This window comes from Lissotriton helveticus, chromosome 4_1 (genome assembly GCF_964261635.1).
Source record: "Lissotriton helveticus chromosome 4_1, aLisHel1.1, whole genome shotgun sequence".
Classification (NCBI taxonomy): domain Eukaryota; kingdom Metazoa; phylum Chordata; class Amphibia; order Caudata; family Salamandridae; genus Lissotriton; species Lissotriton helveticus.
This window is the reverse complement of record NC_136063.1, coordinates 1,104,272,436-1,104,300,326: the sequence shown is the minus strand read 5'-3', so window position 1 is coordinate 1,104,300,326 and position 27,891 is coordinate 1,104,272,436. Positions and strand designations below refer to the sequence as shown.

Here is a 27,891-nt window from a genome sequence, read left to right as displayed (position 1 = left end):
ACAGGTCGAATGGGTGAACAGAATTAACCCAAATTTGGCAGGGAGAAGGGTCTTGGTCTAGAAAGCACCCTTTTGTTTATTTGGTGTACATCCGTTCAGTAGTTTTTAAGAAATATCGAAATTTACAGATATTGATATTTGGGAATTCTGTCATCTGATTGGCTGAAGCGTTACGAGCTTGCTGCTGATTGGCTGCGAGCGGTTGCAGCTACGACGTGTTGGCTGCCATTTTGTGATCTGTTGAAGCGAGTAAGGGGAAAAAAGGGCGAAAAAAGTGGGAAAGAGGAGGGTAGGAGCACTTTAAAATTTGTGGGGTGTTTAGGGTGTGCTATAGAGGGGGTGTGAAGCGAAGTATTCACCCCTACCCGTGTGAAAGTGCTGGGCGTCGGAAATTAAATGAGGTATTGCCTAGTGTGTGATGATGCTAAGGTGAGCTGGTGCTCGGCTCGGGGATTAAAGCGTGAGCCCAAACTGTGTGTCTTATGTTGTGAAGTCATGTGCCCTGGCCGCTGCAGTACAGTTGTGGAAGTAGTGTCCGCATGTGTTTATACCTACTAGGATGAACTTCTGACCCGTACTGGTGTGAAAGTCCTGTTGTACGGAAAATATGTGAGGTATTGTCTAGAGTCTCATGGAACAAGGAAGTGTTGGGCGCCATTTTGTGATTCCGTTGAAGCAAGTAGGGGGGAAAAAGGGCAAAAAACGTAGGAAAGAGGAGGGTAGGAGCACTGTAACCTCTGTAGGGTGTTTAGGGTGTGGTATACGGGGTGCGAAGCGAACTACTCATATTTACCTGTCTGAAAGTGTTGGTCTACGGAAATTAAGTGAGGTATTGCGTAGAGTCTGATGCTGCTAAGGTGAGCTGATGCTGGACTCTGGGATTAAAGCGTGAGCTCAAATTGTGTGTGTTATGCTGTGAAGACATGTGCACTGGCCATTGTCGTACACCTGTGGAAGTAGTGTCAGCATGTGTTTATATCTAGTAGGATGAACTACTGACCCGTACTGGTCTGAAAGCCCTGGGGTACGGAAAATATGTGAGGTACTGTCTAGAGTCTCATGCTGCTAAGCTGAGCTGCTGCCGAACTTGGGGATGAAAGCATGAGTCCAAACTGTGTGTCATATGCTGTGAAGTCATGTGCTCTGGCCACTGTGCCAAATCTGTCCAAGTAGTGTCAGCATGTAGTTATAGTTACTTGGATGAACTTTTGTTTAGTACATTCTAGCTTGTGTATGGTGCTTGGGTGGCATTCTAGAGGAAGTGCGAAGGTAAATTGGCGCGTATCAAATCAATTTGGTACTTGTGAAGTGCTAACTACTCACTCCTACGGGTCTGATGGCGCTGGGGGCGTAAGCTGAGATGTTGATAGACTCGGGGTAAAGCCGTTGATCTACTGACCCCTACCGGTCTGAAAGTGCTGGATACGGGAATTGAGGTATTGCCTAGAGTGTCATGCTGTTAAATTGAGCTGCTGCTGGACTCTGGATGAAACCGTGAGCCTAAACTGTGTGTGCTATGCTGTGAAGTCATGTGCTCTAGGTGCTGTGCCACACGTGTTCAACTTGTATATGGTGCTTAGGTGGTGTTGTATAGGGAGTGCGAAGGTAAATCAATACGGTATTTATAAAGTGCCAACTACTCACCCTTATGGGTGAGTAGAGCGGGGTATCAAAGCGAGAGGTCTGTGCTGCAAAGTGGGATGGTCTGGCCGCCGCGCCACAGCTGTGTGGAGAATACATTTTGGTGAGGGTCTGGAGGTTACCGTTATCTGGCCCTAAAATAGCGGGCTTAAGTTGTAAGTTATAGGGTGGCTCTAAAAAGAGCCCTTGTGTTCAATAGTTGGAGCTACATATAAGTGTGGATGTACAGATTCAAGTTATTCAGGAAAACTCGGTTTCCCTGATCTGTGAAGTGTACTCCATCACTTCTGTATATATCCGCCATATCGAAACGTATGTTGTTGTTGTAGATGGAGCCTATTTTTTGGTTTCTGAGGTATGCAGAGACAGTTTTGTTGACTTTCTTCCGAGATTTTTCAATCTGAGGACAACATTGTTTGGACCATTTCCACTTATGTCTTTGGCATGTATTGGAATATACAAAGACAGTTTGAGGCAATAATAACATCAATTGTCCAAAGGTGTCCTTCATAAGCATTTCCAAACCTACCCCAGTCAATGTGCCCTGGTCGTTTCCACCACAGTGCACAATCATTAGGTCAGGGTGTTGGAGATGCAAACAGGTTTTAACCAAAGGCCACAATTGGTGCCACTTCAATCCTCTCTGTCCAAACCATTTAATGTCCACATTTTGTAAACCTAGGTCTAAGTCAATACGTCTCTGTTCTGCATACCTCTTGCACCAGAAAACATAGCTATGTCCTACGATCCACACTAGCATTTTGAAGGTATGGCTGGAAGGTATGGAAAGATGTCTGTAGCTCATGCAGTTCCTTTGTAGAATAAGAGATATGTTTAAAGATGGGGAACTAGTTTCTTTTTCATACAAAACGGTACCGAGATGAAAAGCATTGTTTTTAGGTCTCGCTATAGCAATTGCTTTAGCAATGCTTGGCGAGATATAAAATAAGGGCTTTGAAAAGTGCTCTTAAAGTGCGTATTGGGTACAGTGCATATGAGCACAACCACGCACATTGTGCACAGCTTCCATTTGCCACCAGACACTTTGCAAACGCCGCGCTCCGCCTCTGCTGCCAAACGCATTCAGCTCACCAGGCTGCACACACCCTCACCCCCCATATGCTCGTTCGCCAATGTCCCTCCCACCCTTCCTTTGATCTCCGCTTTTCTTTGAACTTTCAGCGCGAGTTCTCACAGGCTCCTCTCCGCCTCCTTCCTTTAATGGCCCCCCTCCCCAGCACAGAGGGCGCATCGCTTGTTGTTAATGGCCGCACTTTTTTTCTCTCACCCGCCATCCTAATAAGCATCTACCTTGCTGCTCCCGCCAGCCTTTCATTGGTGAGATCCACACATATCTCTGCTAGAACACATCCACCCCCCCCTCCCCGCTGAATACCGTGATCTCACAGGGCACACGGTTTCTACTCCACACACCGTCTCTCTCCACTCTGCTCTTCCGTATCTCACACTCCTCCACAGCCTCGCCTGTCTTTGAAGGAACCTCCCTTTCTAGCTCACTTGCCTTTTCTACTTCATCTCACCACTTACTTTTCTCTCCTCTTACTGCCCGCGCTCCCTCTTATTTGTCACTGCTTCCCGCTCCGTTTCTCTACTCTACTCTCCGCATCTTCCCTACTGTCGCCGTTCCACTGTCCCTCTCAGAGTTCCTTCTCCTATTGTTTGTCTGCTCTTCTCCTGTCATGTAAGTACCAGCTCCTTCTTCCTTTCTGGCCAGCATGGTCCATTCTACCCTCAGTGCCTCTGCTCTCCTCTGTCTTTTTCACTTTTTCCCACTATCCCGATTTTCCTACCCTCTCCTGTTCATTGCTTTCCTCCTCCTTTCCTTCTCGGTTTCTGTCGCTCTTTTATTTTTCTCTCTCTCCTTTCGTGCTTCTGTCCCTCGCATCCTCTCTCTACCTCAATCCCTCTCTCCCCATCCCTGGTCTTCGCCAGGTCCTCATTTCATGTTCTGGGTGTGTGAATGTGGCGGTGCGCCAGAGTACACGTGCTGTGACTCATAAAGCACACCATGTACATCACACGATTAATCGAAAGGCGAAGTACCAATACAAAGCACTGCTTGGCTTGCCATGGTAACCTGGTCTGTGCCCTCCTGGGCATCAGGGAGCCCGAGCTGCAACCACGCAGGAAACGGAGGGCTGCAGTCACCCGATAAGGCAGAGCAGGGCGTGCACCGGAAGGGGCCAGCGATGGCCGAGGAGCTTGGTCAAAGGTCAACAAACCATTTGTGAAACCTGATTCTGCTGGGGAGGTCTGGGATCTGCTTAAGTGAGTGCTGTCCTCCACGGTCGGTGACTAAAGGAGATGGTTTCATGAAAGTGGGACTGGTGGCAGCCTCTAGAGGCAGGCAAGTGGCCCAGTGGGTGGAACGTTCGCTGCTGCTACAGTTTTTCATGCACACATTCTACAAAGGTGCAGTCATGCTCTGGCTTTAAAGGTGCCACCACGCTCAATAGGGAATAGAATGCATCGTATCTACACTAACCTTAGAGAAAATAGTGTACACCTGTGCTGGTACACGAATGTACCCTGCGTGAGGTGCATTTGTGTCGCCTGCTCTGTAAGCCCAAACTGCACACCTGCTATCCTGTTTTTTAAAAAACATTTTTGGTCATGCCACATACTAGTATCATGTGGGAGTGTGTTGACCTAGCCCTGATCTTTTGACAATGGTAAGTTCTGGACCTAGTCCTGAACCAGGAGAGATGCACCAATCACACTCTCACAGTGACTCACGAGACTGCCAACCTTAATGCGGGTTTCATGCCTGGAACGCGGTGGTGGTAGAGTATCATGGTTGGTGAATTCTAGTGGCAGGCTTTTTTCTTAGAGACATGAATGTGCACTTCCAGGCCCATTCATATAATGTTCCACTGCTCATGATCCCAGAATTCCTGAAAGCGACATGCCATGCATTGCACATGTGTGCTAAACTTGATAGTCTGTTGTGCATGAGTGATACAGGCCTGCATGTTCCATTTTGAAAGCCCACAACCTGGACCTGAATAGAAGATGGAGGAGAGGTTGCTTTCTGCAGGCCGCAGCATATGTGTATTGCTGGCATCTCCTAGATGGGAGGGGGAGCACTAGGCGCCAACCCCCCCCCCCCCCCCCACACACACACACACACACACAACCCCACACACACACACAACCCTACACACACACACACAACCCTACACACACACACAACCCTACACACACACACAACCCTACACACACACAGCCCTACACACACACAACCCCCCCCACCTACACAACCCGCACACATACAATCCCACACACACACAACCCCCCCGACACACACACAACCACACACACACAACACAACCACACACACACAACCCCAAACACAACCACACACAAAACCCCAAACACAACCCCACACACACAACCCCACACACACAACCCCACACACACACAACCCCACACACACACAACCCCACACACACACACAACCCCACACACACACAACCCCACACACACACACAACCCCCCACACACACACACAACCCCACACACACACAACCCCACACACACACAACCCCACACACACAACCCCACACACACAACCCCACACACACAACCCCACACACACAACCCCACACACACAACCCCACACACACAACCCCACACACAACCCCACACACACAACCCCACACACACAACCACACACACACACAACCACACACACACAACCACACACACACAACCACACACACACAACCACACACAACCACACACACAACTACAACCACACACACAACCATCTATCTATGGCCCTCACTCTATCTATGGCCCTCACTCTATCTATGGCCCTCACTCTATCTATGGCCCTCACTCTATCTATGGCCCTCACTCTATCTATGGCCCTCACTCTATCTATGGCCCTCACTCTATCTATGGCCCTCACTCTATCTATGGCCCTAGCTCTATCTATGGCCCTCACTCTATCTATGGCCCTCACTCTATCCATCTATCGCCCTCACTCTATCCATCTATCGCCCTCACTCTATCCATCTATTGCCCTCACTCTATCCATCTATTGCCCTCACTCTATCCACCTATTGCCCTCACTCTATCCATCTATTGCCCTCACTCTATCCATCTATTGCCCTCCCACTAGCTATCTATCGCCCTCACTCTATCTATCTATCTATCGCACCACCACAGCATCACTCAGGGGCACCACAGCATCACTCAGGGGCACCACATCATCACTCAGGGGCACCACAGCATCACTCAGGGGCACCACAGCATCACTGAACGCTACAGCATCACTATGCGCTACCACAGCATCACTGAACGCCACAGCATCACTCGTCGCCACCACAACATCACTCAGCGCCACCACAGTATCAATCTGTGCAACCATTCAACAACAACTGGTTCAAATATGTTCTCTCAATGTTTCAAGCTTTATTACAAATGTCACAAAAAGATGTTAATATTTCATCCTGTTCTTGGATTTTCATCACAATAAAATACACTGAACATAATCTTCACAAAAGTTATTTACAAAAGGTTAAGCTATTGCCATTATAAATTACAATAACTTATATTTAAGTATTAATTGTTTAAAAAAATTAAAAGCCATTGTTATTTGTAATATCAATACATCTAAGTCCTGTAAATACAAAACATGTTGCATTACAAATGCTATAGGTGTCACATTTGCAAAAGATAAAAGTATTGGCATTGTAAATGACAAAGCTATTAATTTCGCTATTTTCAAAACCAACACATAAATAAAAAATGCGTCCTTTGCAAGACCAATAGCTCAAACTTTCCTAATGCAAGACCTATTGCATTGCAAATGCTTGTTTATCTGGAGATTCGGTCACAGTTTTATTAATAAATGGTTTTTTAACTCACTAATGGGTAAATGACAGATTGCAGAAGCCTTAACATTGTATTTGATGTATTTTACTGTATTGAGGGACATTTGTATTGCAGTGGTTTTAATAACTATGTAAATAAACTAAAATTTGAAATTTGTGTCTCTTCTTTGTCTCTTCTCCATTGCTCATACCTCCTCTCAGTATGTCTCTGGAAGATTTTTTGTCTTTCTTTAAATCTCTGCGGTACTTGACTAGAATACTGACTGGAAAATCGTGGGGTCAAAATATTGAGGCCATAATATCAAGGACCAAATTATTGTGAAGTAAAGTGTATATATAGGTAAGTATTGATTTATTATACCTAACTTGACATCTTCAAGTTATGTGGATGTGGTGTCAAGAATATCAAATCTATACTTACCTATATGCACTTAGCTTCACAATATTTCAGTCTTAAATATTGAGGCCTCTATACCCTGAACCTACAATGTTTTCCTCCTCAATATTATGACAAACAACCATCTCTGCAGCATATCTGTTTTCTCTCTTTTGTTAGTGTCTAAGCAGCATTTCTCATATATCCAGGGCCAGACTGGGAACGCAAACTGGCCCTGGCAATTGAATCAGGCCGGGGGGCACTGGGAGATGGTGGTAAATGAAGTTACTTTTGTTTCAGGGGGCCCATATCGCAGCTATGCTGCAAAACCAGCCAAATACAGCTAAAACCGGATCTCACCCTTCCGGCCACCGGAGAAATACCCGGTTCCCACTACGGCCAGTCCGGCCCGCATATATCTCTTCAATAGCCTTACAACATTTCCCACACCCTTTTGAGTATCTCTGTAGCAGAGCTCATGCATGTGCCAAACCCCTCTAGCATTTATCATACTACTCTTCAGTAACTCAGGTGCACTTCATCAGCATACTGCATCTCTGCATCAGGACTGCATCTCTGCATTATCTTTGCATTAAATCTTGTATCCTTCTCAGGATGTTTGTAGCAGTTCTCGGTAGCAGACGCCATGTACTGTCTTGTCTCCCTCATCAGTGCCTGTGGAATTTCACAACCACCTTCTCTGGTGTCTCCGCATATTTTATGTTGTTTCAAAGTGCAGTTCACATCCTCTTCATTAAATCTACACAATGATACATATCCCTTACCAGCTTCTCTGTAGCGTTTTACATCTCCCTCTACAGAACCTCTCCTGCTAAGCTTAGGTCGTTCCCAGTAGTTAAAATGAGTGCAAATAGCACTTTGCCTCTGAACATTAAATCGCTTTCAGATAGGAAGTGGAACATCTCGAAAAGATATTTTAGGATGAAAGTTCCAGAAAAATCCCTGTCTTGGCTCGAGCACCAAAATCAAGGCTGTTAACAAGAATAGTTCCTAGACCTCCTACAGTTTTGGCACAGTATGATGTGAAATCAGAGCTCGGGTGCGGCTTTGCTTGACAAAGTGCTCTGGTGATTCAGTCTGATCTGTAGTAAAAACACACTCTTCGCCATCTTGAAACGGTAATAGTGTTCATTTAGTGCAGGGCAGAAACTGTGAAAGTATCCTAGATATTATTTGCTGTGAGTTTACCAACTGGTTCTCCTAATTTGTCGAATAAGTAAAAATGTGATTGTTGCTGTGAGCCAAAGCACGAAACAAAACTATGGCTACGTTCTGTTTACCTGTTTGAACTTTAACTTTCACACTGTAGTCCTCTGTCTGTTTCGGGCAGTGTGTGGCCGGAAAAGGCAGGCTAAATGTGATTCGTTGCTGATTTCGATTATGCAGATTTTTAAAGCAGTGAGTCACCCAGAATCTACTTACAATGCTTTATTGCTAAAAAAGCGTCTGCCTGTGCATCTTTAAATTGTTATTTTGTGGTGTTATACAGTCGTGTGTTTTTGTTGAAATGACGATGTAGGACCTTTTCTTACTGTATGTAAGAAGGGTTTTTACTTTTTCTGCCCGTTTGAGCTGCAGTCCGTTGTGTTAAGACTATACTTTCAGGGATCATTTCTATAGTTCTTAACTGAGGAAATGTGTTCGAAAGTGTCTGGTCTTCGCTAACCACGATGAAGAGTCGTAGTGTTTCCTTCTGAGCGCGAAGCGAGTGGACAGTGTTGCATTCATGCAACTGCTGTTTGCTATTGATGACCGTTCCTCTCTCCCTTACAGGAGAGCTGGAGGAAGGGAACACAAACTGAGTGGTTAGATCTTTACTATAGTATAAGTAAGAAGATTAAATCAATTCATTTTTCCGTTCTACTGCTGCCTCCAGTGTCTAATAGAGGAGCGGGTGTATGCATGTGGGTTGAGTCTCCTCTTTAATTTGGTACATTTGATTTTCAAAAGCACTAAGAGGACTTATCAAATGGACCCTGGACAGATTTATCAAACCTTCAACGCAAGGCAGCTGCACATTTTGCCGCGCTGCCATGCCTGACAGGGGAAAGCGTACAGTGTTGACGCAGTCCCAGGTTTATTACTCTCCGTAAATCTGAGAATGAAAAGCATGTGTGGCTGGATGGAAACACCCGCTCTCCACCCATTTGACGCATTCTCGGCGCAGAGTAACGCAAAGCCGCGAGCTGCCGCTTGCCTTGCGTTTTTCCCTTGCGTGAAGTGCTCATTACAGTGCAGAGACCCTGTTAAGTGCTAAGAGCGGCCGCGCTGCCTGGCACCTCGTCTCTGCCACATCTGTTCGTGTTCAGAAAAGAACAGGCCCCTGACAGTGCCCAACCGTAGGAGCCTTTAAGAGCCACCCGTTTATATTATTTCCTCTACATGCCACTGCACTTCAGTTGCCCGTTTCAAGTCATGTGCCTGTTGAACCCCAGTCCTTGTTGCCCCTGGTGGTAGCTGGTACCTGCGTGTATTTTATTTACAAGTATCTAGTGGTATAGATTAGACTTCCTAGCGCTGTGGAGAATCTGAGACGGGCATTTGCAGATATTCAGCCATGGTCTCCGCAGTGACGTCAGATGAGGGTGTTGCTCTCATGCTTTGCATTCAAACCCCATGCCACATGTTTCAGAAGTCCCTGCTGCCTCACCCCATGTGATGCCAAGCAACTTTACACATATGTACAGCCAGCTTCTGGCAGCGTTATTTGTCTCGGAAGACGAAGCACATATATATATCATGTGAAGCCTCTGATCAGTTATATTACCAGTGCAATTATATAATGCCTTGTTTATAAGCCTCGTTTCAAGGCATTCAATCTATCAGAGGGCTTGGAGGCTTCTTTAGGGCTACGACGCACTGCATACATTATACCTATGGAGGAGCCATTTATTGAACAATCAAGGAAGCCCTTGAGGCCTACCAATAGGTATGAAAAGTACTACACGAATGCCCATACAATACAGTCCTCCCAATTCTATGGCTAAGATTTAGAATTCCAGGAGGGCGGGGGTGGCGGTGGGGGATGTGGAGTCTGGGGGGCAGGCCCGGTTCTAGCGGGTGGGCCGGGTGGGCCCGGCCCACCCAAAGATGAGCCTGGCCCACCCAAACAGGAGCCTTGGCCCTCGCAGTGAGGGATTGAAGGCAGGCGTGCAACGCGCAGGTCGTGTGTGTCAGCCGGGGAGACAGCTTCCTGGGCGCACACACACACAGACAGTTTAAGATTATCGCAGCCGCACCAAAGTACTTAACAGGTCTTTAAAAGACCATTAACATGTTAATTAGGCTTTGTTTACTTTTTTCACCCCTTCATCTCTGCATGGTGAAAGGGGACAAATCCTTTCTTTGACAATGGTAACCTTTGGTAACCTTTGCCTACTGTCCTGCTGCGTTGATATTTCTTTTTCTATGCAGCGCAGCGGAAAAGTGGTCTGTTTATTCCTAGTCACCCCCTGACCCCTGCACCTGCTTATCACATAAGGCTGTGACACAAAATATGACTAACGGAGTAGGTAAGAGAATGTGTTACAAAAAAAAAATCTTTTTAAAATCTGCACAGGCCCAGCAGGACGCATACTTCGAATGTGCTTCATTTAAACAGTTTTTATCATTTCATCATAGCCGATGCTGGTCAACAATAAAACAATACAAAATGGCAATATCCAGATAAAGTTGGTGATTAATGATCCTGCTTTAGAGCAATCGTTTGTCTGTTAGTATTTTTTAGATGCAGACGCACTGTATTTTATGTGGATAGCTCAGTGGGTTACTGCCTTTGTCACAGAGATCCTTGTGTTACTTCAGAAGTTACAATCCTAACAAAAGGCAGAGAACAACGAACTGCCACCAAAGAGCTGCAAACAAACATGAATGGTATAATTAGAACTTCGCTTTTTTGTTTTGTGATATAGTTACAACTTCCCTAGTCTTTTCATTATTCTAATGTTGCTAAAATGAGTATGTTTGGGCAGATATAAATTTTTATCAGTAAAGCTGACCCCCATGGAATACTCTTTAAATCCTAAGGTTGTGTTTCCCAGACCAAACCCTCTTAAAATATACTGCCCACCAGAATGGATGACATGATTCCTACACCTTGTAATCCTCATTGGCTTATGTGACATTCCCTGTAGACTGATTTACATACTTGCATGATTCATTGTCTCTGTAAGTGTGTGCGTGGTGTAAAGTACTGACACACACTACATTGATATGAGCAGCGTTATACAACAAATTAAATGCATATGAGAGAGGGGCTACGTAAACATGAGGGGCGCTGGTGGAGGGTGCCAGTGAGGGAATCCGAGGAGGAGGTAGTGGGAGGGGCTATGGAGCGATGAGGGGCACTGTTGGAGGATGACAGTGAGGGAATCCGAGGAAGAGGTCATGGGGTGGAGGGGGAAGCTAGGGAGAGATGAGGGGCACTGGTAGAGGGTGGTAGTGAGGGAGTCTAAGGAGGAGGTCATGAGGGGGATGGGCTACAGAGAGATGAGGGGCGCTGGTGGAGGGTGGCAGTGAGGGAATCCGAAGAGGAGGTCATGGGGTGGAGGAAACTAGGGAGAGATGAGGGGCACCGGTGGATGGTGGTATTGAGGGAGTCTGATGAGGAGGTCATGAGGGGGAGGGGCTACAGAGAGACGAGGGGCACTGGGGGAGGGTGGCAGTGAGGGAATCCGAGGAGGAGGTCATAAAGGGGAGGGGCTATGGGGAGATGGGGGGCACTTGTGGCGTGTGGCAGTGAGGGAATCCGAGGAAGAGGTCAATAGGGGAGGGCATGGACGGATGAGGTACACTGTTGGAAGGTGGTAGTAAAGGTATTTATGGAGAAAGAGGTTTTTGGTGCAGCGTCAAAAAAGACTTTTGCATCAGCGCTGAAGCCGGCCCTGTCATGGCCTTTCTGTTTTTGTTTATTTCATTAGCAGTCGGGCCATAAGGGCTTCTGTGGAACATACTTTAAAGTGCGTGCTAATTATATTTATTGCTCTATTCAATGTTTTAAGTATGAAGGTGATTTTACTAATGTTTTTACCGGGAGATGGTGCCTGACATGGGGCGGGGCCCAAGGTCATCTTTGAGATAAGGTGCACTGGAGAGGAATAGTGGCTAATCAAGCTTGTTAGGGAGTGCGTTGAAGAGTCCGTGGTCAGGTGGAGGTAGTAATGAAGAGGGATTCTCCCTGAAGGCTCGCACATAGGGAGCCAGAGAAGTGTCACTTGCCTGATACTCCCACCTCAGAAACCTCCTCATCCCATCAAAGGAACATTACATAGAAAAAACACTTTTTGTGAGTGATAACATTAAAAAGAGAATTGGAAAAGAGTGAGTTTTACTGGGCCTTGTAAGACTAAGAAGAGGTAAAGGAGGGCCCTGAAGCAGGCCTGCCTAGACATATATGCGACAAATCGAGCCCGCAGTGGCCCACCCAAATGCGTCCATGGCCCACCCAATTAAAAATTCCTGGAGCCGGGCCTGCTGGGGGGTCATGGAACAGGGTGTTATCTCCATCCAGCGGGGGAAACGGGTTCAAGTCTCGGCAGGGACGTACAACATCCTGTGATTCTGGGCAAATCACTTAATTTCCCTGTGCCTAACAAATGAATGTGTCTGTAACACAACTGGTGCTCAGGTAAAGTTTGCGCTATATAAAAACAAAAAAAGGTCTGTTGAGTACCCTTCTTATTTGGGAATAAAACACCTCTTGGCAACCTCCTAGCTCTTGTTTGAATTAGAAGGTCAACACTGAAGTTATAATCAAAGCACCAGATTCCCCCTGACATCAGGGAGGAGAGCAATTGCACAGAACCTACGGTCACACATTGCAGCCATTTGGCAACGTTTAACAAACACAATCTCAGAAATATACTGTTCCCTACAAAGTACAACAAGCATTTGCAGTGCAATAGGTCTCGCATTTACGCGAGTTTAAGCTATCAGCATTGTAAATGACAATGCCTTTTATTTATGCTTTAAAAACAAACATAAATAAAAGGCATTGTGATTTACAATCCCAATAGCTCAAAACTGCGTAAGAGTGAGACCTATTGCATTGCAAATGCTTGTTCTTGAGTGTAAAAACCCCACAGGAAAGGCCGATCTTGGTATTTTTTTTAATTGTTTTCTGAGATCCCTCCCAAGTGAAGCTTTTGGCCATATTGTTTGAATTGTATGTTGTAATCTGAACCCACTAAACCAAATTTGAATTAAAAAAAAATGAATGGGGGAGAGAAACCTCCTCCCCAGCCCCCCCTCCCCCCCCGAACCTTCAACAGGCCGTTCAGGCTCACTTACACGCTCGTTCAAACCCATTTGTGATGTGCTTTAAAGTAGGGGGGTGTTATTTCCTTGGCTACGCTACCCCCTTGTGTATGGTGATGTGCATTATGCAGTGAAAGGAAATTGTGCTGCAACCGTGCTGTAGCATAATTAATGGTTTATCAAATCAAAACTAATTTATTCGGTTTCATTTAACAAAAAACATAAGAGTACATACAGATAAACTGGTTACATTTATGACAGTTAAAAAAGTTTACTAAAAAGACACCATGATTCCAGTAAAAATCTTAAAATACAGTATTAATATACATCAAAACGGAGTTGAAAGTGCATCGTCCTGGTGTTATAGGTTACTCCTATGACGAATACAAAATTAAAAAAATTCAGCAATATTTAGTGCAAACCAATCCGAATCCATAAGTTGAAGGACCATGAAGGCAGAGCGGCATTGGCGTAAACCTAAACCTTTTAAAATTGGAACTAGCCAACGCTTTCTCGGTTCTGTATAAAATTTACAAAAAAGGGTCAAATGAATTAAAGATTGGGTTGACATGTCATCACAGGGGCAAGGAGGTAGCAACTTTGACCTATCGTTAATTTTTGGAAAGGAGACCAAGCGGTGGAAGATGTTAAACCAGAATCGGGTCAACAGAAACCTGTCACAGCCATTCAAGTTCCAAACTAAATAGGGCTGAATGGCCACGGAGGATTGAATCAACAAGCAGTGTTGCACCGAGGGTTTGTTGGCTTCAGAAGCCAAACGTAGGTCCGCTAGATGACACAGGCACTGGGTTTTTTAATTTTTTCTTGGCAACTCTGCAAATAGTGGGGGATTATGGTAATATTTTTCTAGGCCCAAAAAGTACAAGAACTTCTTAACGTACCGGAGCCAACAAATCTTTACAGAGTTTTCAAGAGCAAGGCAGTCCTTCAAAAGACTTTGAGAGAGAACTATCTTAGGTGATGACCAAAGACGGTGCCATAACAGGATTGGCTGCATCTTTATAATGTCAGTGATAAAAGGCAAACCTAATTCTGAGTGGCACCCGAAGGTCGAAGTGCCTTGTGGGACAGCAAGGATAAACCTCAGGAAGCTATTCTCCACTTTCTGAAGAGCATCTGCCTGTACGTAGCCCCATACCCCTGATCCGTAGATAGCAGTGATGATGCATTTTTCCTGATATATGCAGATCATTTCAGCAGGAGGTCTTTTTCCTAGCCTCTGGGTAAAACTAACTAGCCATGTCTGAAATGGGGTGGCTGAGTGGGCTAAAGAATGGTAATGAATTAAACCCAGATCAGTTGACTGGGGGTGAGTGTTTGATTTGCTCAAACGCTCCGTCCATCATCCCCTTTTGTATCGCCTTAAAACTAACTAACGCCATAGTTGACCTTAAAAACAACAGCTTTCTTGCTTCAATTGCATTTCTCCATGAACCTTTATCATCTATTAGGATTCCAAGATAGGGGTAAGAAGTCGTGTTTTCCACCCTGGAATTGTTGATAAAGATGTCTCTCCTTTCTTTATGCCTAAGCCCAACAATCATTCTAAAAGTTTTTTTGATGTTAATTTTTTTGTTTCAAAACTGTTTTTATTTTCAGCAAGGAGAAAGGGTCATACTCCACAGGGGAATCCGATACACAGCGATAAGCCTACAACCCTATTCAGGGCCGGCCGCGTAAAAGAAGAGCATATCAGATGGCATTAAATTCCAGGGGGGAGAGTTATACACAGCGTTCCGCCTACAACCACAAAGGGGCCGGACGCGATCTAATGGCAGAACACAACATTAGGTAGACCTGTGGAGTGGTAGGACCCAGGGCACTGTTCTATGTTATAGACGGGCAACAGGCCCGTATGGAACAACCATTGCAACAGGGCATCAGGGCCCGAATGACCGACAGTGATAGCAAGAAGATGAAGAGCCAGAGAAGGATAGGCAGGGAAGGGAGGAGGGAAAGGAGAGCAAGAGTAGAGGCAGTACGCGGAGAGAGGAGGACTCGATGTTCCAGCCTATTGACGGCAGTGGCGAGGCATAGCTTAGGGGGGCAGTCATGGTAGCAATCTGCTCGGATCAGGGGGGGCAAGAGCATCCTCAAACAATCTCAGCGCCCTGAGTTTGACCGGCACATAGCGCGCCCGTTCAACTGCGCAAACCTATTTGACTAGGGGCTGCCACACTGGTTGGAAGCGGGTGTCGCGCGCCTGCAGGCGGGCTGTGAAGAGCTCCATCGTAAGGACATGCCAGAGGCGCACAAACCAAGCTGCTATTAGAGGGGCTTCGGGCTTCTTCCAGTATAGGGCTATGAGCTGTTTGGCAGCACCCAGCATTTGGAGCGCCAGGATCCAATCACTCCTGGTAAGGGCCTTTAGAGCAGCAGGTTTAACACCCAGCAGGATGGTGGTAGCGAGTTCAGGCAGAGGGAACCCCAGCACCCCCTGATGTGGCTAAGGACCTCCTTCCAGTAGAGAGTAAGTGTCGGGCACGCCCACCAGATATGAATGAGATCCCCCGTTGCAGATCGACACCGCCAACTCAGTGGTGAGGAGGCAGGAAACATCTGTTGCAGGCGCTGAGGAGTATAATACCATTGAGTCATTAATTTATAGGCATTTTCCCTCTGTGGAATGCTACGATGCCAGAGCCTATGCCATTGCGCAGGGGTAATGTCCGTGTCTGACAATGCCTGCCATCTGTCTTGATAGGGATGGGAAGGCGGCGTCTGCGGGTGTTGCAGGATCTGATAAATACGAGACACCAGTCCTTTGGATTCGATGGGATGGCGGGCCAGCCGCTCAAAAGGGGTGAAGGCGCGCGTGGCCGCCTGGTACACTGTGTCTGCCGTCACCCAATGTCATAGCTGGGTATACTGTAGTTGCGCCGTCACCGGAACACGGAACTCCTCTCTACATTGGGTGAAAGATTTTAGTTTGCCCCCCTCAAATAGGTCCGTAACCACCCTGCAGTCCCCTTGCGTCCACTTGGCGAAGGCCCGCGTTTGAATCGCCGGCGGAAAAGACGGGTTCCCTTTGATCGGGGTGTGCGGCGAAGGAAAGGACGTCAGGCCTCTGCGCATCGCTACCGCATCCCAGATGTCGAGCACCGTCTTCGTGGGTACCGCCAAGTAGGCACTCTTAGAGCGCGCCACCCGCTGATGCCAGGCTAGGTCCCAGATGGTACGCCCTGTCCCTTCTCACTCTCCGTCACTCCAATGATGTTAATTTTTAAATCGAGGTTGGACATGAAGGTGTTTTATCTGTTGAATGAGCGTTGGAGTACCAGGGGGGTGTGGGCGATGATCTCCGCGTAGAGGAGAGCGGGAATCGGACGGTTTTGAAGTAGAGGAAGGTCCTGGCACCCCTCCAGCATAGCTTTTTCTATACCATTTGTTTAGAGAGTAAAGAGGTAGGGGGCCAGGACGCAACCCTGCCGGACACCCCCCGCTCCACCCTAAACGGCACTGTCCATTCTCCTCCTACTCCAAATCTCACTCTGACCTTTGCGTTGCAATACATTTTACGAAAAGAAATTAATTAAGGAGAGTTCAACACCCATTTCTGTTAGGCAGCTCCACAGTTTCGAATGGCTTACGCAGTCGAAGGCTGATGTTAAGTCTACGTAAGCCATATGCAATTTCCCCCCTTTCGCGTTTACATATTTGCCTATTAATAAGGTCAAATTTAATACTTGCTCGGTCCTACCCAGACCTTACCTGGATCCATACTGGAGATCCGATAATATCTTTTTGTCGTCCGCCCATTGTTGTAGTCGATCTAATATAATTCGCCCAACTGCTTTACCCAAAGAGTCCAATAATGAAATGGGACCGTAGCAGGATGGACTTTGACGGTCTCCCTTTTTAAATATCGGGACCAGGATGGAATCTGACCAGGAGTCCAATAGTCCAACTTTACAAGTTGCTTCTAAAACTCTAAGCAGAACTGGCGTCCACAGGTCCATTTTAAATTTATAAAAGTCAACCGGAACCCCGTCTGGGCCGGGCGCCTTACCCCCTTTACTTTTCATTCAGGCTAGTTCAACTTCAGCCATGGTAAAATCTAAAGTGAGAGGAGTGAATGGAAAATTGGTACATGAACTATTCGTCACTGATTGATTCTGGGCAGTGAATACACTAGCCATTTTCCGAAAATCTGAGAGAAGGGATCCACCCAGGATGATTCATCAATTGCTAGATCTATTTTGCTAGTTTCCCTAGGTCCAGACAAAAATGGGGACTTAATTACCCTCTAAAAAGCAGCACTGTCTTTCAATAGGGAACTCTTACAGAGTTCATCCCATAACTCCTGTTTCAATTAAATTTTCCCTTTTCGAATAGTAGAGTGATAGATTTTTCTAAGATGGATTATTTCTTGCTTGTCTCTTACTTAATGACGAAGGGCAGTTTTTAAATTCAACAGTGCTTTAGTACAGGAACTATTGAACCAGCCCACCTTCTTTTTCACTTTAGATTTAATGCTTAAGGCTTCCTTTACAGATTCAGTTATTACCATAAAAGTATCTGAAGTATAGAAGCGCCTTGAGACCTTTTTGGTGAACCGTGCGCTATACAAGAGCCTATGACTATGACTATCTAGGATCTCTTGAGGGGTAGAAGAGTCGTCCATACAGTTATTAATGGCTTTCATAGAATTCTTAACTACTCCAGTAATCCTAACCGGGTCAACAAATTCCCACTTGAGTGAGTAGCCGTTTATTCTGTTGAAGACCAAGTTTTCCACCCCATATAATCTAATATGGTTGGTCTTTCCTTGCCCCGGGGTGAGAAAAAGAGTGATGGAATTTGGAAAATGATCGCTAAAAGCACAGTCATGTGTTTTAAAGTTCAGAATAAGGGTGGCCGACATGCTGGGCAAGAAGATTAAATCAATGCAACTAGAAGCTCCTCTGCCATTGAAGTTTGGAATAAGGGGAACTATTGATGGCATTAATTCATTGGCCAAGGCCAGCTGAAGGGTAAATACGATTTCGTTCAGGCAGGACCCACCCTCAGTGTGTGATAAATGAGTAAGGTTGTTATCACTTTCATCTTGTATGCCACACGTTAGATTATCATTGTGGGCGCAGAGGGATAGATTAAAATCACCACCCCAGATAATACAAGGTCTTTTCCTTTGACATTTATTATTAATTTCTAATAAGGTATTACGAATCTCCTTCAGAGTGTCAATCAACTCGTATTGCTGTAAGTTTTTATAAAAATTCACTACGACAAAAATATCCATATTATTAATTTCAAGGATAATAATTTGGAAGTTAGGCTTCAATTTAAAGGCAATCATTTTCCGTATTGAAAGTAAGTTACAAATATAGACCGTCAAACCTCCTTTTGCACGCCCTGATGGAGATGGAATTGCGGGGGAAAAATATGTTTTATAACCAATTAGATGAATAGATGTCACGGCCCACGTTTCTTGGAAGCAGAGAATATTAAAAGCCCGCAAGAAGGTAAGCCACTCATCGTAATTGACCTTTGATCGTAGGCCAGCTATGTTCCAAAAACGATACTGAGTGGCGAGCCTCTCCCGGAATTTGCCTCCTGAAGGGGAAGACTAACAGAACCTCCTACTTGAAGTATGGTAATGGCATCTCTACTAATACTAAGGTTTAAACATAGATTGTTATTTGATCCCGTACGCTGTGGCAGGCCACTGTTACCGGGAATGACTAGGGGGAATGTTACTTCCATGTCTATAGAGGCCGTGCGGGGTTTCAATTTAGAAATAGAATGAATTGGTGCCCGCTCCTCCACCATTTGGGAGAGACTAGAAGGATTTTCTAAATAAATCTGACTCTCACTCTGTCTTTTGTTAGATGGTGGTTTGTACATTATGTGAGAGAAACATTTCGGGCATCAGTTTGTACTATACGTGAGTGTAAAAACAGGTCAAGGACAACCAATATTTGCCCGGCGGTATCGCCTCTTTAACCCACAAAATATTAATCAATGAAGAGGCAGGCGCTGGAGACTGGAAGGCAGGAAACAAGGTTTATTCTCTCCGGAGGAGAACACATCAGTTCGGACAGCCAGTATCGTCACGAGGTGCTCTAACCGCATCTCTGAGGCCTGGCCTCTTATACACAGTTTTATGATCTTTATTGCAGGTAACACATTCTTGCAATGCTTTGAAGTATGAAAGGACATCCTCGGAATCTCCCCTTCAGGCCCGTTCCCACACACATTTACAGTTGAAGTCCCCACCCCGGTCACAATAGGTGATGATTATCGCGCAGCTGGACATTCCGCCGATTCACGGAATGTGTGGGGTTGATCGGATATCATAGGGTGGGGGCTTTGATCAATTCGAGGGTCCTTTAATGGGGGAAGTTTCCTACTGTACGGGGGGGGGTAATAAACAGTATCCGCAGGGCCAGGTGGCGGCCTGGGAACGGGGAAGATAAACGGGCACACAGGAAAAGGGGGTTTGTATCGAAGGGTCCGGGACCATGAAAGGAACGAAGGGAGGTGTCGCGCTGGGAACAGGATGGGGTTCTGAGGCAGAGCTGCGCTGAAGAGGGGTTTATGACCCAAGGCATGTGAGAGCGGGGGGTGGCCAGTGCGTGGGGGGGCTTGTGAGGGCGAAGGGCTGTGCTGGGGGCCAGTGGCGTGCAGAGGGTGGTTCTGATCGAGGCACCTAAAATGGCGGGTGCGCACGAAAAAAGTGTGGCATCAGGGGAAAAGGCAAGATGGCGCAGATAATGTTTACCAAACCGTACTAATTTTCCACAGTCCCCCCTTTAACATTCCCAAGACATCTTGCTGGCCTATTTCCTATCCATGTCTACTGTGGCGGTCATAAGTAAAGAAGTAGGAACCCAGGTGAAGGAGCTATAAACATTACATTTAAAATCTTTCGTCTTAGGAGGCGGGCCTATCGATAAGCTCGTTTGCAGGAAAGTCATAGTAATGCAATATCGGACAAAAACGATTCTGTAGCGAGAGTGTTGAGTACATTTCATAGATGCTTATAGTCATTCGGAATATGAACGGATAGGTTATTACATATGTAAGTTCTTTTCGTATTCGGTTGGAGCGTAATCAATACAATGGTGGCTGGGAGAGAAATGAGACGTAGTAAAAACGATAATCAGGGGTGTCATTGTTCGAAGGGGAAGTCCTATTGTCATGGACCATTATTAGTGAGTTCTCAGCATTCTTTGTCGTCTTCTGTTGGCACTGTGGAGCACCGGCGGTGGAGCTATGTGTCCAGCTCTATTCTAGGTCCCGCGTTGCAGGGCATGACCTTTTCCTCGCTTTCCTGGTCAAGAAGGTCCTTTTCGCCCTGTGTCCTTATGAGTCGATTGTCAAAGAGTTCAGGTGGAAGAAGGGGGGTGTGTGAGTAGTCCTTAGGGTAGGTCGGAGGAAAAGGGATGGAGCAGGGCCAGATCGGGAACAGACCAGGGGGACGGAAAATTTTAGGTAGGCGGGCCCATGACCGAGTTCAGAGAGCGGGGACTTTTCGGCACACGTTGATCATCGAGCAGGGGCATCAGGTCAGCCCTTTCCTCTCATTTTGTCGGAAACAGTGCCTCGTCCTGCGACTCCTTACTGTTGCGGTCTCGTCTTGGCCAATGTCGCAGATGTTCCACGATCTGTAGTCAGGCCGCGTGCTCCCACATCCGGTCTCTCTCTCCTCCGACAGTGGTACCCTTAAATGAGTTTGAAAAAACACTCTTTAGAGAATTGGCAGAGGAAGGTAATCACATAAGTCTATTTCTCTCCCAGCTCCAAGCAAATGAGAAACATCCGTTACATTGGGGTTCACAACCAACATATAAATAATTGATGATGGGCTTGCTGGATTTCCTATAACTTTCTTTCGTAACTATTTCTTTGGTGTTTGTTGGTGTTACATTCATTGTCGTGGTACGAGATCTGGTACCTATTCATTGCATTTTGTTTATTACAGTCACATCAGTTCTTCTGGCAGAGACCCACTTTCCTAGTACGAGCCTTACGAAGCTATACCGTTCTCCAGGGCTTTATATTTTACGAAAAAGTGCAACGTGCTACCACCATGGTCTGATAGGTATCTTTCTGAGGAACGAACATAGGCTAAACAATTTTCCATTTGATCAATGCATCCTACCTTTCAGCTAAACATTTTACTTCTAACAGGGTTTATTGCAACAATTTCTTCATTTTGGTCTAATCTTAACTTTGCAAACATCATTCTAATTCCTACATGGTCTCTTACAACCTGACTACTTCATTAAAAACCGAGGTCTTATGGAAAACAACTAGGAACATAGCAAACTGTGGTGAGGGACTATCGTCTTGCTTTGTGTCATGAGGGCGTTATCTAGCAGAAGGCCACAGTTCAGTTGGTAAGCGTTCAGTGACATTTCTCGAATTCTAAACTCTGTAGCTTGCTCATCAACAAATCATTTCTAGGAACAACGGCTGGCCTGTGTTAGTCGTAAGTCGACCCATCTCTTACAACCGGGGGTGAGGGACATTTTTACAACTCTCGTCCGGGGCAGCTGATACAAAACTGAGGGCGTTCTGGGAAGATGGGGATGTTTCGATCACTTTTACCGTTTGGGTATTGAGACAATTCGGGACGGGGGGGTTGCGTTATCTGAGGTATCTTTTTTATCATAGAAGCCACTGACATGTAGTTCCCTTATTACGGGTCAGATTAGGGAACCTCAGTCGTCTTACCTGTCCTTTCCTTTTTGGCCAATTCTAGGTTTCATCAATATTTAGCAGAAAGGAGAGGTAGTGACACGGCATCAAGGTGATTTTTATTTAAGACAAATTTTCGCAAATACTTGCGGTAGCTGGAGCCAATTGGGTGGTGCACCAGGGGTGGCGGTTTGCCAATTAGGTGCTAGTCAGGAGGAGGAGGAGGAGGAGTGCAACAATAGGCTAAATAGTACACATGGGGAGTGGCCGTGTATTAAGATAGGCTATTCAGCGCATGAGACAATACGGGTCTGTGTTAGAATTTTGAAAGCATGCAGTTTGGGACGGACGAACATTAGGCCGGGTACAGGGGACATGCATTGAGTAAAAGGCACCATTGTGTCGCACTTCTCGCACTCTCGGTCCTTTGACTAGTTAAGTCAACGCCTCAGTCGCATAAAAACATTTTCTCATAGTCTGACATACGTGACATGTGCCCATTCACGCAACACGGATTAGGGGTGATCGTGTTTCATCATATCATACAACTTATTGGCTCTTTCGTTACAAGAGCAGTTTGTGGGTGTGCTTAGGTGCCACCTTGCAGCGTTAGTCCGCTTCATGTATCAGACATGGCGAGGCTTCAGATCTTCACCATACCTCAGTCGTGATTCCAATGTAACCTGTAGAGGGAGGAAAAGAGGGGAAAGGAGGGGGACAACATTCGAGCATATCAAATGCATGGGCATGAAAGTCCTTTACTTACCACATACTCGTCTTATCTCCTCGGGATAGAATCCCTGGGGTCTTGGTTTCTGAAGCCAGGGGGGGGGGGTGTGTCCTTATAGGCCGTGTGTAGGGAAACGTTAAAAAAATCAGAGGCACTTAGTGCGAGGTATCTAGTTGGTAGATGTACCTAGCTATCGGGGTCCTTAAATCTTTTTCAACGCTGTGATGTTCTAAGGCATATCAGCTCTTCGGCCAACTCTGTTCCCTAGTACCTTTGAGTGCCGTACCTTTATAACATTCTATCATTTACACCGCTTCACTTTACCCGTCCTCAGAAGTCGAGTCCTTCTCCATGCGTTAGTTCCTGAGCCAGTCGCATACTTGGAGGCAGAGTATCGTGTCTTAGATTCGATCCTCCATCCGGGGCTGAGCAACCATTTTCTAATAACCTTAAAAAGAGAGCAACGCAGGGTGCACAGAAAAACTCTCCCGCTGATCCCATATTTAAAAAAAGCATGCAATACCTGTTCATAGTTTGAAAAACCTTTATTTGCACAATCGTTCAGCATGTAGATATGAGAGTGCAATCGTATTTGGCCGGACACGGCGATGGCTGAAGCACGTACAGTAAGGGGGGTATTTTGCAGCATTAAAAACATTTAAAAGGGTTTATTTATTCATTTGCAGGAAACTAAAAAGGTCTATCAATAGGTGAGGGATCAAGGGGCATTCATTTCATAATTTGAAGCACAGTCAGACTAGTTGCAATCAAATTTCCTAAATGCATACCGTGGGCGTGTGTCACAAGCGAGGTTATGTATCAGTTACAATAATATCATAATAAATCGTACATTGAAACCAACATTTTTTTAACAGGGTCCTTTTACATGTTCGTCGAGTGAACCCTCCCTCTTTGTCGTCAAGTGTACAAAAGATCATATACATATCTCAGAACATCAAGTCTTATTAGTTAAAAACACCACGAGGTGTTCGTAAGTTCTTATTGACACCGGCGCCATTTTGGGCGGGGCCGGGTTAGTCCGGAAGTAGCATCAGGGACAAAATGTTTCCCACAGGCGCCATTTTGGGCGGGGCCGGGTTAGTCCGGAAGTAGCATCAGGGACAAAATGTTTCCCACAACCGGCGGTTGGACCAGAGTCCTTTTCGGCAGTTCAAAAAAACTCGTGCTAACAGAAGGGGTGGCTATGTCGTGGTTATTTCGTTAGTGATCAAGGCAGTTGTTCCTCACCGGAAGCCTGCAGGGGCCGAGGGCTCCGGGGACTTTTGTAGAATCTTCAAGGCTGTGGGGATGCTGTCAGAGGTGGGGGCTCGTGCCCCGGTGGGCAAGCGTCCGAGTTACACTGCTGGTCAGAGTTACTTTAGCGGCCTAGACCCGCCTTCCAGGGGGCCCAGACGCCATTTTGAGGCCCCGCAGCAGCCGCCCTTCGTCGAGTCTGCAAGAGAGGAAGAGACCTTTTGGGGTGAAAAAAATGGAACACCGTGCCGTAGGAGCAGGACATTCGGCTAGGGTGCAGCTGTGGTGCCCCCACCTGGGGGGGGCGAGGGAGACTCGTTCGCGCCGTCTCCCTCTCCCAGTGCACCCCACACCGCCCCTTCTCACGGGCATACATGATGGCCACTCCACATCCCGTGCTCCACAAGTACTCTTGAGGGCCATCGTATGTCTTGTGCTGCGCAAGTATGGCCGCCTGCGGTGCATGTCCGGTGCTGCGCAAGTATGGGCGCCGCCGTTGTATGTCCGGTGCTGCGCAAGTATGGGCGCCGCCGTTGTATGTCCGGTGCTGCGCAAGTATGGGCGCCACCCGGCTGGAGGATTTCGGTGCCGGGCCGGGGGCTGGGAAACCTCCTATCTGGGGAGGTGGGAGAGGCTCGTCCGCGTCGCCTCTCCCTCCCAGCCCACCCTGTACCAATTTCAGCAGAGGTATTTGTGATGGCCGGACCAGGAGATACGAGGGAGGGGGTCATCTGCATCCGCCCCCTCCCTACTCGTGGCCCGGGGGACGCCACCTCACGAAGAAGAGGAAGGGACGGCCATTTCATGCTGGGCCCGTGGTGCCTCCTGGACATCCCACTGGTGATCTTTTCGATCGATGGCTGTCAGCAGGCCCCGCCCCACACGTGCTGTGTGTTTCACCTTCCGGATGGGCGTGACCGGTGACCTGCGGCATTTCGGGAACTTCCGGAGTGGGGGTAGGTATTTTGTTTGGACAGGCATGTCTGGGTAATGGGGGGTTGTCTATGCAGGCCTGTAATTGCTCCTTTTTTTTTACAGAGTGGGGGGGGGGGCAACAGAGAGTAATCAGTCCCATTGCACTCGAAGTTTGAGTTCATTAATGGAATGTATACTAATCTGTCCGAGACTACTCTGTGTATTGTTTCTGTAGGTTATCCGAAAAAGGGTGGCTTTTTTGTGTTAGGAAACAGTAGCGGTAGTACGGGGTTCGTCACCGGGTAACTTAGAGCTAGACTGGGTTTCCCGTCTTAGCGTTGTTCGATCTATGAGGACTCAAACATGTCGCTGAAATCGGTCTGGCGAAATCTGTGCCATCGGGCATAATCAAACGTGGTGGTTCTATCTGGCCTGTCCGCGTCAGTCTGATTTATCTTTGTCTCACGCCTTTTCCCGTTCTGCCGGCCTGTTATTTCTGTCGGCCCTCTGCTCTTACCCACGTTCAGTAGAGTCGGGCATTGGGCTTTCCAGTGCCCGGAAAATTTACAAAAAGCACATTGGTTTTGCCCTAAGTCTGGTCGTCCTGTGCGTAGTGTCGGGGGATTACTTTCGGGTCGTTGTGTCTTGGGGTTGTCCTGTCGATATATTCCTTTACCTACTCTGACTTCGTCTCTTTTCTTTCGTTGCATTGCTTCTTTGCGCCACATACCGAGACTGTCGAGCATAATAGGCGTTGTCTTATTACTACAAAGGGCTATTTCTAACGTTTCTATTTTATCAAGATCGAAGGATCCTATCAGTGGCCACTGTTTCTCTTGATTTTCTTTGGTATACCTGTGCCACAGCTTACTATAGGCTATGGTAACTAATCCATACTTTGTGAACATGTCTTTATTAGGGGTGCCTTCCAGCGGAGCTAGATGGTCCACCTCTAATAAACGGTCCGGGCTGAACCAACTACCAATCAGTGGGGAGAAGACAGACATGACGGCTCACAACGAGGACAAAAAGTCAGCACTGCCTATCTTATCACTGCGTGCAAAGACTAGACAGAATATTTCTATTCTACGTTGTTTGCAGGCAGTGAATACCTCATGAACCAATATCAAAAAGTCAATAAACAATCAGTGGGGAGAATAAGTAGGCCCGCAAAAAGGTCTGCGTCCTCTACCCTTTCACTATCTGCAAAGAGGAACCTGTTCTTTCCTGTTTGCAGACAGAGAATCTCCAGAAAACAATCCGCGAACAGTAGTTCGGGGTCAAAAACAATTAATCAGTGTGGGAGAGGGAAATCTCCCGAGAGTTCAAAACAATCAATCAGTGGGGGAGAAAGATAGGCACGATGGCTGCGTTACCTATCCTTCACTGTTTGCAAAGAGAGAGAGCCTATTGTTTCTCCGTTTGCAGACAGTGAATCTCCAAACAAATCAACAAAGAGTAATACTAGTATTTTCCGATCAATTAAACAATCATTTCGCAATTCGTCGTGTTTACACGACCTTACCCGGACCGTATGGACAGTTTCTTATCTTCCGAATCCAGCGCCCGATCGTCCTCTTTTCCTCGTATTCCTCGCGGCACTCCTGATGGTTCCCAGTCAGGACCGTAGATCACTCGAGAGAGGTCTGTTCGGAACCAGTGAAGTTCGGATGATCGGCTGCCAGACGAGGGTCTATTGGGCAAGAGCTCTCCCGATCGTTGCAGTCGTTCACTCTGTCGTCAGGACCTCTCCCACTGGATCCACGTGTCGCTGATGGGCCCCACGCTTGGGACGCCAATTGTAAAAACAGGTCAAGGACAACCAATATTTGCCCGGCGGTATCGCCTCTTTAACCCACAAAATATTAATCAATGAAGAGGCAGGCGCTGGAGACTGGAAGGCAGGAAACAAGGTTTATTCTCTCCGGAGGAGAACACATCAGTTCGGACAGCCAGTATCGTCACGAGGTGCTCTAACCGCATCTCTGAGGCCTGGCCTCTTATACACAGTTTTATGATCTTTATTGCAGGTAACACATTCTTGCAATGCTTTGAAGTATGAAAGGACATCCTCGGAATCTCCCCTTCAGGCCCGTTCCCACACACATTTACAGTTGAAGTCCCCACCCCGGTCACAATAGGTGATGATTATCGCGCAGCTGGACATTCCGCCGATTCACGGAATGTGTGGGGTTGATCGGATATCATAGGGTGGGGGCTTTGATCAATTCGAGGGTCCTTTAATGGGGGAAGCTTCCTACTGTTCGGGGGGGGTAATAAACAGTATCCGCAGGGCCAGGTGGCGGCCTGGGAACGGGGAAGACAAACGGGCACACAGGAAAAGGGGGTTTGTATCGAAGGGTCCGGGACCATGAAAGGAACGATGGGAGGTGTCGCGCTGGGAACAGGATGGGGTTCTGAGGCAGAGCTGCGCTGAAGAGGGGTTTATGACCCAAGGCATGTGAGAGCGGGGGGTGGCCAGTGCGTGGGGGGGCTTGTGAGGGCGAAGGGCTGTGCTGGGGGCCAGTGGCGTGCAGAGGGTGGTTCTGATCGAGGCACCTAAAATGGCGGGTGCGCACGAAAAAAGTGTGGCATCAGGGGAAAAGGCAAGATGGCGCAGATAATGTTTACCAAACCGTATTAATTTTCCACATGAGTGTAACACTTCTGCGGGTGCCTCAAAATAATTTTAAATTATAAGGAATGTGTCATTGGATATCTCGTTGACCAATTGTACTGATGGAAATACAGGCCCCATTCTGGTCCGCTCGAGATATAGGCAGCATTTCCAGAGTGCTCGAGCGCTGTGCTTAAACAAAGCGTGGCGCTTGTGCACATATATGTTAAGCACATGGCCGCCATGGTAATACAAAAGTAGTAATGATGAAAACGCCCATGCATGTTAGACATACATGCGTATGGCAGCCCATGAAGCGGGCGACATTCTACAGAAGACTAACATAAAATGTCCCAGGGGGCCTCTACCCATCCGAATACAGGACAATCGGGTTGTAGAAGTTGCAGCCGGACACAGCAGAGATAAGCCCCAGATGCAGTAGATTTGCCAGAAGAAATGCCTGCTCCGGCTTGACTCCCCCTTCACCCCTCGGTCAGCAGGAGAGCGGCTCTGAGAGCGGAGAGCCTTCTGCACGCTGAACTCCGTGCATCAC

At 46.9% G+C, this 27,891-nt stretch overlaps 1 protein-coding gene and 1 non-coding gene across 2 annotated transcripts in view; both read left to right on the top strand.

The window, feature by feature from the left end:
- ABITRAM (actin binding transcription modulator) overlaps positions 1–27,891 on the top strand; it is a 567,965-nt gene that overhangs the window by 201,100 nt on the left and 338,974 nt on the right. The gene's annotated exons all lie outside the window — the stretch shown is intronic.
- Positions 8,490–8,707, top strand: LOC144829846 (small nucleolar RNA U3). Its single transcript, XR_013610844.1, has one exon. It is a non-coding gene; the product is annotated as a small nucleolar RNA U3 (small nucleolar RNA).